This window comes from Epargyreus clarus, unplaced genomic scaffold, assembly GCF_041222505.1.
Source record: "Epargyreus clarus isolate Ecla_fem2 unplaced genomic scaffold, WU_Ecla_fem_2.2 ptg000019l, whole genome shotgun sequence".
Taxonomy (NCBI): Eukaryota; Metazoa; Arthropoda; class Insecta; order Lepidoptera; family Hesperiidae; genus Epargyreus; species Epargyreus clarus.
Genome location: NW_027332227.1, coordinates 6,169,213 through 6,181,313, shown reverse-complemented (window position 1 = coordinate 6,181,313; position 12,101 = coordinate 6,169,213).

The following is a 12,101-nucleotide window of genomic DNA, read 5'->3' as shown; positions in this document are numbered from 1 at the left end:
CCCAATGATAAGAGGTCACTGCTGCCCATTAACATGTAAGCAACTTCATATATGCCAGGGATTATTTGGAGCCGTTTACAGTTGTCACCCCTGAAGGTTAAGAAGGTCTCATATCTAAGCCAAGCGTCATCCCAACGAACAAAACGCAAAACCGTTTCTAGAAATAGATGAGGCGATGACACCACTCCTGTCGAACCATAGTGGTTCTGGAATCCTTCAAACATCGTGTAAATGCTAACATCACAAGCAAAAATCTTTATAGAATTGGAATTATAAATAACGTCAATAACAGATTAGTCGTCGACTGAAGTCCTTTGAAAGAAGAGTCTCACCAAGCTCGACATTTGCGTCGGATTTCGTATAATTCGGACAGATCGTGTTTCGGCGCATATCCCGAGGGAGAACAGTTATTCATGTTGACAGGCATTTCGTAGCTGCTTATCATGTATGTAGGTAACGTTGTAGGTACTTTATATGATTAAATTGTTTATGTGTACAATAACATATTTCGGAAACTAAAATATATAGTCAAATACGTGGAAACATACGATGATCAAGTAAGTACCATAATTTGGACTCGCATGCACTCGTATGTCAAATAAGCTGTTGGACAGTAGGGCGCGTCAAAGAGTCAGTCATACATACCTACTCGTATATCCAAACATACGCTCGAAAAACATTATTCTCCATAGTACCTAAGTAGGGAAAAATATTCAAGATCTATTAACAATGTATTCACGTTAAGTTTCTTTTCCAACTTGACGCAACTTGTTGGCAGGTATACGGAAGAGCAAACACATATAGTTTGTCTAAATTAAATGTTCGGGAAGGTAAGGACGACGGTGCGAACTTTCCGACAAGTTAAGCATACGTAATTACGGTAGACAGGTGAATGAAAAGATGCCTTCGCGTTTTTGCCGTGTAATGCTGGAATTGTTGGAGAAATACAAACGAAACATCTTATGAAAACTGGTGACTTTTTCAAATATAATTCTGTAGAATATTTACATTGAAAATATTAAGAACTGATTTTACTCGTAATGTATCTGTTACGGACAGATTCCTAAAAACTGAATTTAAAATGTCTCAAAATCCTTATGTTAATAGTAGAATATGCCCAAAGAACGCTTAATTGAGCTTGTTTTCTTCGGAGTCAAAATATGTTTTTGAATCCATACAAATTGAATATGCAATGCAATAAGAATATAAAGTAGTAGGTACTTCCTTCTGATTTATAGAACCCTGATACAAAATAGCTTTTACTTTTTGCAAATCTCTACGAAATTCTATGTCTAAGCTCATATAGGTAGGTACGTTCGTAGTTTACTCTTTATTTTACAGGAAAACATAATAGGATTTTAAAGCAACGTACCGCGATATGCAGAGTAGAGAATAAACTTTGCACATAGAACGCATCATTACCTTGTCTAATAATGCCAGTATATTTCTGGTGCATATGAAGGAGAAACATTAAAACAAATTTGTAATATAACGTATACGGTTTCATTGTTTCTGTATCGAAACAACTTAGAAAATTTGGTCACCTAGCTTACTGATATTAAATCGCTATTATCGCTCAAAGACTGCAACGCGACTTCATATAGGAAAGAACATGGAACTGGTCACAGATACCTTACTACTCCGAAGAAAAACTAATCTTACCACCTTTTAAACCAAACACAACAACAGTGTACTGTTTATAAATGACAGAATTATCTATGGAATCCCACGACTTTAAAATCATTTCCCTAAAATTGGCTTTTCGTCACTATCGGCCTTTCAATTCTTACTTTTTATATTATTATGAAAGAAACGCGCAAACTGGGTCATTCCCCTGTCTAATATTGGTCGCATATTTCTGGTTCGTATTAGGCTCAGGTAACATTAATTTTAGGCAGGGACGATTCAATTACATGGAAATTTCATAGAGAGTTCGCTGTAATGTCGGACACAGGGCCGGTGCCATTAATGACATTAAGTGGTTCCCCAGACGCTCAATGATTTTGGGACGCTCTTAATTCGACCCCTATTTATGAATAGACAACACAAACAATATTCGTCATTTTATATTTCAATTATTATTGGAAGTTGTCTAACAGTTATATCATGTGTTATCAAGCAGGCATAGTGCAGTGGTTGAAACTGGACCTCTCAATCGGGGTTCAAATCCTAGGCACGTTGGTTCTAAATTATGTGTATATTAAAATTTATCTATCACATAATATAATTTGAAGAAAAAAGTTGTGAGGAAAGGTACATGTCGATTGTCCTTTAAAGTTTACAAAGGTGTATGAATTCTACCAATTTGCATTTGGCCAGCGCAGTGGACCATAGCCTAAACCCTTCTCAATCTGAGAGGAAACCCGTGCCCAACAGTGGGAAGGTAATGGGTCGACGACGATGGAGGTCGTCTAATTTAATATTATATTATGTGATGTTTATGACGAATTTTGCCTGGATTGTAATTCCACGATATCAATATGCTCAGTCCCCTGAAATCGAATGTAGCGTTTACGTAATTTCGGTTTTTCGGTTTGTCGCGCCGTGTAATAGCGACGCGGCTCGTTCAATATCCGAAGGCGATATTTGTGTATCTCAAAATTGGGTGTTCATATTACATAGTGTATAGTTAAGTGTTTTGTTGTCATCAACATCGTTACTGTTCCACTATTTTAGGAAGAGACGAGTGGAAGTCACAGTACACTTACTGGATAAGCGCGGAATGGTAGACGTTACCCTTGAGATTTTTTTAGTAATGTATATGTATTAAAAATATAAAATTGTAAAGTTATTTCTTATCTAGGTACGTAGAAAGCTTCTTTATTGTAGAAAAGTTGCTAATGTCCACTTTGTAGAACGATACTGCTTTCTAGATTTAAAACCTATAGTCGCCTTCTATAATAGCCACGTTAAAAAAGCGAATAGTGCTATCCTAGACTACGCACACAGCACGCAGATTATATTCAATACTACTCAAATAGGAAAACTTTTGCCTCAAAAGTGATTTCCAAAAACGTGTTCCGCAAACATCTGCCTCCTGCAGGAATCCTTGTTAGAAAGCGAAAAGTTTTAATTAGATCCCATTTCTAAATCAAAGTTCTGGCAAACGGTGCTACGCATTTTTATATTAATTTAGGGGACATCGCACGAGCTCTGCCTGCTAGGTGCCCCATGCATAATTTTCTTTAATTCTCACCAAAAAAAAAACTGTATTTTTAACAGGTTAAGTAACCTATGTGAAGACTAGTATAATGTAGTTTAGTGTCGTCAGCATTGCTGTCGTCATACCCATTAACAGACAGATAGATGGATGGTTCGAAAGCAGTCTATTTTATTGTATTATCATACAATAAATGGTTTGTAAATTCAAGTCACTTTGTAATCCCAAGGAGACATTCACTTTGTTTCAGTTTACGTAGAGCAAGATTGTTATTGTTCGTATTTCAGATTAAATAAAACGAAAAAAATAAAGCTATGACTGACACAAAATCAATAACTATGAAGATTTTTTTCCAAACTAGACTTTTAGAATTAAATTGAAATTGGAATAATAATTTTAAGTCTGTAATAATAACGCTATTATAATATGAAAATCAATATTAGTATATTATTTTTTTTAATTATTTAAATTTTTAAAAATTGAAGTAGTGGAAAATATTCCGACTTCCAACTATCTGTCTGAACAAAGCACGGAACTGAAAGAGATTGAGACCTCGCGTCGGAAGCCAAGGCCCACTCCAAGTCGGTCGGAATAAGTAAGTTCTGTGGGAATTACACATAATCCATTTTCCTTGAGTGTTCTTCATGTTGGAAATCCTTATTTTTAGGGTTCCGTAATAATACCCAAAAGGTAAAAACGGCACCCTATTACAAGTCTCCGCTGTTTATATGCTGTCAGAGAGTTATATCTTTTGGATCCCAATAGGTACTTGATTTTTTACAGTTTCTACTGCCAGAGCCGTTATAATAAAAAATACTAAAAACGTTAAAAATTAAGGGATATTTTTCAGTTCATGTACTTGTATAGCTACTATTATAACAAATGCCAACAATAAAAATATAGTTGATAGTACAAATCCCTCAGCTTGCGAATTTGACTCGCACTTGACTAATTTATTATTATAACAAAACATTAAAGGCATTATTTATTTGTACTTAATAAGCATTGTATAGGAAGAACCTATATAAACAACATGCATCGCACCTGCATAATAGCATGTGAAGATTCGCTAAACGTTTTGCAATATCTATTACAAACTATCACATTTCAATCTTACTTCTTGCAATAATATTTAATAAAATTTAAACACTCCTGTAGATTTAACATCAAAATAGACAGCCAAAGTTCAGACGGAGTGACAAACACCCAAATAATAACATAAACGTTTTTCCATTTACATTTTGGCACGATGGACTAAATTCTTAGCTAAATTCAAACTCAGCAAAAGTATAAATCAACATCTCATGAAAAATTCCAAAGACGACACAGAAAGGAAAATTCCTTGCGTTGTTAATTTAAACGTAATGATTGCTCTAAATGTCCTTGTCTTGGTTCTGAATGGAACTTTCTGGGAAAATAAATAACTAAATATTTTTTGATGTGAAACATCTATAGCCGCACGTAAAACCGATTTCTGGCGTGGCGACGCATGCGCAATCGACTGTGCGATTCTCTCCCACTCTATCTGGCGTTAAGCCATCTTTATTTATTTAATAAGTTTTTGTACACAAAATAAATCATACAATACAGAAGTCATAGAAATAAGGTACAAAGGATTGCTTATTCCCGAATGGAATTTCTTCCAGCAACCCTGGGACAGGAATGTGCATGCGAAAGGCAAAATTAGTGTGCAAAATATATATATATATATAATAATAATAAATATATACTATATATACATATATATAATATAAAACTATATATATATATATATATATATATATATATATATATATATATATATATATATAACATAGATGGATACATACCGAAAATACACATATACAATTAGTTATGAAAGTGACAGGTAATACTCTTTAACTTTTCGTTTAAATATAGTGATAGTCTTAGAGAGACGAATATTAGGCGGAAGTGAATTCCACAGTCTAACCGCATGAACAGAGAAGGAGTGAGAATAAAGAGAGGTTTTATGGGATGGGTAATTTAATAGAGATTTAAGGTGTGACCTGCAGGGTGCCAGAGAAGGCCGTGCATACGAGAAACGATGCTGCAGGTACGAAGGAGAGGAAGGGTTTTTCAAGATATTATAGAGGAGACAGAGGATTCGAGTATTCCTGCGAAGTCGGATTGGGAGCCACTTGAGTTCCTTGCGAAAATGAGAAACACGATCAAATTTTCGTAGACCAAAAATGAATCTAATACAAAGATTTTGCAAGCGCTCAAGTTTATTTAATGACTCCTCTGTAGCATCCAAATAGCACGCGTCCGCATAATCTAATATCGGCTGTATAAGAATCTGAGATAGGGAAATCTTAGTTCTAAAGGGCAAAAAACTTTCTCGCTACACTGAGCTCGAATACTATTTTATTTTATCATTATGACATATTTAGTTCCTATCACAATATGTTCTTTTCTGCATATTACTTTTACAAAATAATGTCGATGTTTCACATCTGCCAGGCGTCCCGTGACGGCTCACATTTTTTTTTATTCCACCCACTATGTCCGCTCGCAAAAACAACTTTCGAGGGACTAGCCTCTGGTAATGAATCTATTAATATTATAAATTCAAGAATGTGAAAGTCTGTATGTTTGTTATTTACTCGTAAACGCAAAAGCAGCTGACAAAAAAATATACCTGTGACTTTGAGGGTCAAACCTTATTCTGAATGTCAACCTCAATTAAGTGAGCTGAAGTTTCACATGCACGTTTGGTTTGCTTGATAATGCATGTTTAGCTTAGTGACGTCATTTTAAATCCAATATGGTGGGCGCCCAAATACAGAAGACCACATATATTTATGCATCCCTTTTTATTGGTATTTAATTATGGATTTTCTGAGGTATAAGGAAATAAAGCAATGTGACTTAAAATATTTCATATTAATATAACTTTTAAATTTAAACACACATTTTTATTTCTCTTTAAAATTCTGAAATAGCCGTAGACGAAGTCGCGGCTATTCGCTAGTTCTTTGTAAAGTAAGCGTCATTGGTAAAAGTTTCAAGTGGATACGGATAACCGAGACGGTAGCATATCTTCTAAGAAAACTGACGATCTTGTTAGTAGTCTCTCGAAGGACCCATAAAATATGTAACTAGATTTATTATGCGACGGAAAAACTTAAAGTTTATCTCATTCAACTTCCAGTTCGTGGAATGTCTAATAGCTTTCTAATAAAATCTTGATGGAAACTAATTAAGATAAAATACTTAATAACAATACGTTATTTTTTTAGTACATAACATGTATGTACTATTTAGTTTTCCCCTTAAAATCCTGTGGGATGTAAGCACATTTGCTCCTTCTTAAAAAAAAAACTTTGCACCACTTTCTGCAATTAAATGATACCAAATTTTTACCCGATTGCTGAGAGTAATGATTTTCGACCATATTCCATACATGTAACTCATTATTATGCATGCTCTGCAGCTCAAACGGCTTGACGGATTTAACATGATATGAGATGTTGTTGGATTCGTACATAGGTCTTATTTTTAAGCAATCGACCTAATTCGTAGATTAATAAAGATTACTCACTCCTAATAAGAACCACAGATGTAACCAGTTTTGATAATTGAAATTGTCACTGTCATCTATTTTCGTGTTTGAAACATATTTAAAAAATATATTATTAAAGCATTTACTAATAAAATGATATTTCTCCGCACTTATTCTTCGATTACGTATTGTTTTTGCACCACTTAACTAACACATGTCGACATTCCGCATAAATTACACCATGACAGCCGGAGTCGTAATGGGAAAACAGTCAACCATTTTACGTATGTATCCTTCAATTACAAGGTGGTGAGATATCTGTACTTATCTATGGCCTAATGCCATAATTTATTTTACACAAAGCATTTATTAATTCGTTTTAAATTGCTTTGATTTAAATTACGTAGCTTTTATTTATTTATTATTACATCATTACACAATTCCAGCTTAAAAGCGAACCTCTAAACAGTCTAAACTATAATACTAGTATATAGAATCCACGTCAACTATTTTAAGCTTTAACTAAATAAGCAAGTTGCGAAAGTTCCTTGCGGCTTATGGTCGCCTTTGTGGAGATGAAATGAGGTTAGCTCTTTTTGCTGCATCCAGCGACATGAAAATGTTTATGTAAACATAAACTTAGTAGATTTATTATTAAATACAAAAACAGCTCAAAGCTGCAGCGAACTGGTATTAGACGATTTTGAAAATTTAATGAATAATAAAAGGTAGAAGGAGAGGAGATGGTATTTCTAGTGTAAAGTTGATTTTGTTTTTCGATAGAATGGTGTCTACACTAATACTATAAAGAGGAACACTTTGTTTGTTTGTTTGGTTGTAATGAATAGGCTCAAAAACTACTACACCGATTTTAAAAATTCTTTTACCATTCGAATGCTACATTATCTACGAGTAACATAGGCTATATTTTATATGATCTATATTTGATAAATAGATTTTGAGGCGGTACAAAGTTTGCCGGATCAGCTAGTAGAGGATAAAGATGAAGCCTCACAATTCTTTATAATGTGGAAGTAGCGAACGAGCATGCAACCACCTGAAGATAAGTGGCCACAGTTAACCATAGATATCTGTAATCAACACCAGAAAAGGTTAGAGACCTGGAAAAGTTGGCCAATACGTTGCTAATCCTCAGGAACATGTTAGTACTCCTCGGATAAATAAGGAGACATGGAGATATGGAGACACTTAACACTGCTATTATTAGGGACAAATATCCATGAAGCTGGATTGCTTGTTCATTTGTTATCTCTATGTATATTATTAAAAATCTATAATCAACGATGAAAAAGTTGGAAAACGTTTGTTAAGTCAATTGGAAGGTAGATTTTCAGAAGTCGCCGTGTTGTTTGCTAAAGTTATAATGAACGAAATTTTTTTGATAAAAACAAAAAGTTCTCTTAAAAGATGATGGTAATTCGGGAAGTTCATGAAACTTGATGTTTTCTATGACTTTGAGAATAAAATTATGATTGACATTTATAAAAAATAAGAACCTATAAGACGGGTTAAAATGTATGATGAATATGTAGCTTATTATTAAGAAAGTTAATAATTTATTTATATTTTGTAATTTAATGTTTTGTATTTTTTTATATAATAAGTACCTAAAAATATAAGAGATTTAGAGTACAAGTAGTCACTGTATCAATACGAACAATGTATAGTAAGTATAGTATAAAATATACATAGATATGACATAGGTATACATTTTAACTTCTACTCTAGGAACGAGGTACAAATATCAATCATATACGTTTGTATATTCCTCAGATTATTTGAAGTTATCCGCATTTAGGTACTAATGAATATTTGCTTAACTAGAACGAAAAAAAAAATCTACCAGCCTGAGATTTACCCATCAACTTCTAATCACGAGGATGCGTATGAAGAATGAAGATGATATTAACAAAGTGGTAATCACAATGGGCAACTCTTTATCAAAAAATATTGTTATTTTGTTTCTTTATTTCCTACACTTAAAACTAAAACAAATAAAACTCCTAATACGCGAGCAAATAGTCTTAAATATTATACTATAGGTACGTAAACACTATTAAGCTCCCATTTCAACGTATCTGAATAGCAGTTAATACGGCGATCGATTAGTCTTCCTCAAAAGGAAAGTTCTGAGTGATCGAGTGATTCTAAGACGTTACAAAACAAACATCACGTCCGGATTAAAGAGCTCATCTGATGCTACATGAACCCACGCGTAATTGGTTTAACGTAGACTCGAGTTTGATCGAAACTCACGTACGTTTAAGCTTTGTAACAATTATCCTCATATTTTCTGTATGTGGCCTTTTAAGATTTCCTAGAAAAGATGAAACCATTTTCATATAATAAACATTGACTGTTCTTTCCTCTGTGTAAATTTGCTAGTGGGAGCGAAATGAATGTCTGCTGGGTTATAAAGGATATGCTTTTTATATCTGTTATTAAATTTTCTTATGCATTTACTACTTACTCATATGTAGACGAGGCAAGATAACATTTAATATGCTGTGATAAAAATACTTACTTTTGGTATTTTATTATGAAATTTGTAGATTGTGATGATAATATTATGTTCTTGCATAAATGTTTAAACTATCCCTTATTAAGGGTTCGTACACAAAACTGCGATGCGACGTCGCATCGCAAAAATCTGCGAGCTCCCTCGACGCATCGCAAGAACTTGCGAATTGATTCGCATCGCACAGTGGTTGTTGTTGTTGGTCACCCTGAAAGACGCTACGCCGCACGATATCGCATCGCAATTTTCTGCGTTGCGAATTCGCATCGCGTCGCATCGCAGTTTTGTGTTCGAGCCCTTAGTTATGGCTTATACATCATCAATCAAAACGGCTCAATACGTTTTGTTTTGAAAAGCAAGATTTAGAAATTGACGATAAACAAAAACCCTTCCGTTTTATTTATTTGCGCGGATATCATTGTTTGTATCCTTTGTTTATTGTTAGTAACTCTTTATACAAAGAAGAGTATATATTAAATATGGTTATAACACTGATGTCATAGAATATTAAGGCAATCTGGCTTTAGGCCAATGATATCTGAAGAAATGTAAGTGGTTTATTGTCATTATTTAGTCTCTTTGTTTGTGCTTTAACTAAACCAGACAATAGATGACACATCACACCCCTATCTATGTTATGCTAATGTAATATTGACGTTAACTGAATGACTTTTCCCCGTTATTCATAACCAATCTATCCATTTTTATGTAAAAAAGTTTGGAAAATTACAATCTTATACAATGATACATTCACTGTTTTGAAGTTCACGTGACAAAAAGTTCAACATATCAAGTGCAAATATGCAGTAAACTAGAACACAGAAGTCCTTAAGACATGAAACTTAACGATATAATTAATATTTAATTATTAATATACTTTTTTTTTAAAGAAAAATCTTACATTGATCTAAAATCTTACATGATTGCAACATCCATATATTTTTACCAAATGATTTAAAATTTAAATAGGTTTGAAATATTAGGGGATAAATGAAAATCCGAAGTGCGACTGAACAAACTAATTGGGGATCCCGTTTTAATCCTACACACCAAAAGTTAACCAGGACTAAGCCTCACTTTGGTGGACCATTGACAATTTCTATAAAAGTTTTAAACTGGAATACTTGACGATAAAACTTTCGGCGGGCGAGATCGGCAATTTCCATCCCAACTGCACCAGTTCGAATCGGAAGTTTTTTCATTAGCAGACCAGCGCGGATTAGTGGATCTCTATGGGCTACTATTTGATGACGATTCAGTCGAATTCAATTCGTAAAAGCAAGTGCTAACTACGAGCTTCGAAACGATTCAACAAAAATTCAGACGAGCAATTCGGATTGACGTTCAATTTTAGCTTTTGAAAGAATTGTTCAGTCTGTTGGCGTAAATGCTTTAACGAATTGAGCTGTCGTGGTTTCTACAATACCGCCTGTTACATTAACGATTTTTGATCCGCAATAGTTGCATTACCGGTCTGCCACAAATATAGTATAGTATTCGATCCAAGGTATTATGTTTATTTGTTTTCCATATTGTAAGTTCGTAGCATTCGCGACAGGCAAACCTTATTTAGACTAATGTATGTATAAAACTTTATTGTTATTAATTAACATCAGAGCTTCCACAGTTCATAAATTAAATATCGTAACTGAAGTTATAAAGGTACAAAGAGTTTGGAGACAATTTAACTTTAGACCCAAATTGCCTTTGGTACCTGTCTTTGTATCGAAATAAGGGTAGACGGCAATTAATTTACAATTTCAGTTTTATCTCACAAAGACTTCTATTATAAAAGTAACTCTACACTATTACAAAAAATGTTTGTTTGTTTGTCCGTTTGTTGGCGTGAGCGTACGTTGTTACGTGTGTGTATTGGCGTTTTTCCTGTCATGCGTTTCACGCAAACATGCGCATCCCACATGCACAGTATGCACACATGTTGCACTTACTACAGATTTTTCGCCGTCTATGTGCGTGTGCGTAAGAAATGATAGAATGTAAGTGACATGCATGCACGTGGAACTAAGAACCTAGTGTAAACACGCGTGACAGGAAAAGTGCCCTCAGTGCGTATGTGTCTGCGTGCGTGTATTGTTGCATGCATGCTTTGATGCGTGCGTTATTGGTGTTGTGTGTTCTTTATTTATTTGTAGTTTAATATTCAAAATTGTAGATTCTGTACATGTTATTTATTCAAACATTTTTCAAAAGAAAAATAGAAATATGTAAACTACAGGGAGAAAAGTTCAGACATGAAAGTTGCGTCAGTTAAGTATCGCACTGATCTTATTTGAAATGTAAATAAAAAGTTCTAGAGATGGAATATTCTGAAGTGGAAAGTATGAGACATGCAATTTTAATTCAACTCAAACTTTTTCCAATATAATTTATATATTATGATTAGAAAGCTTCTTGTGCAGATAACTTATGTATCAATAGAGTACTACAAACAAAACAAACAAACAAACAAACGCTTTCTACACTCACAGCCCCACACTAGGATTCCCTGTATCGTGGGTGCCATGGACACACACATAGACAAATACACAAACACCCAGACCCAGAAACAGAAATCTAAATTCATCATTTAGATATCCGTCTGGCCGGGGATCGAACCCGGGACCCTCTGCGTGTCAGACCGGTATGGTGACCGCTCCGCCACGCGGGTCGTCAAGGGTCGTCAACTACATGGTGATTCGTATTTTGTTTGGACTTGCCCATCGTAACATAGGTAGATAGATAGATAGAATATTCTTTATTGCACACTTCAGTACATCTTAACAAATATTAAACAATTTATTAATAAAATATATTAAAACCAATAAAATCCATGAACATTATTATAGATCGGACTCAGTTGACTGATGTTCCACAAAACA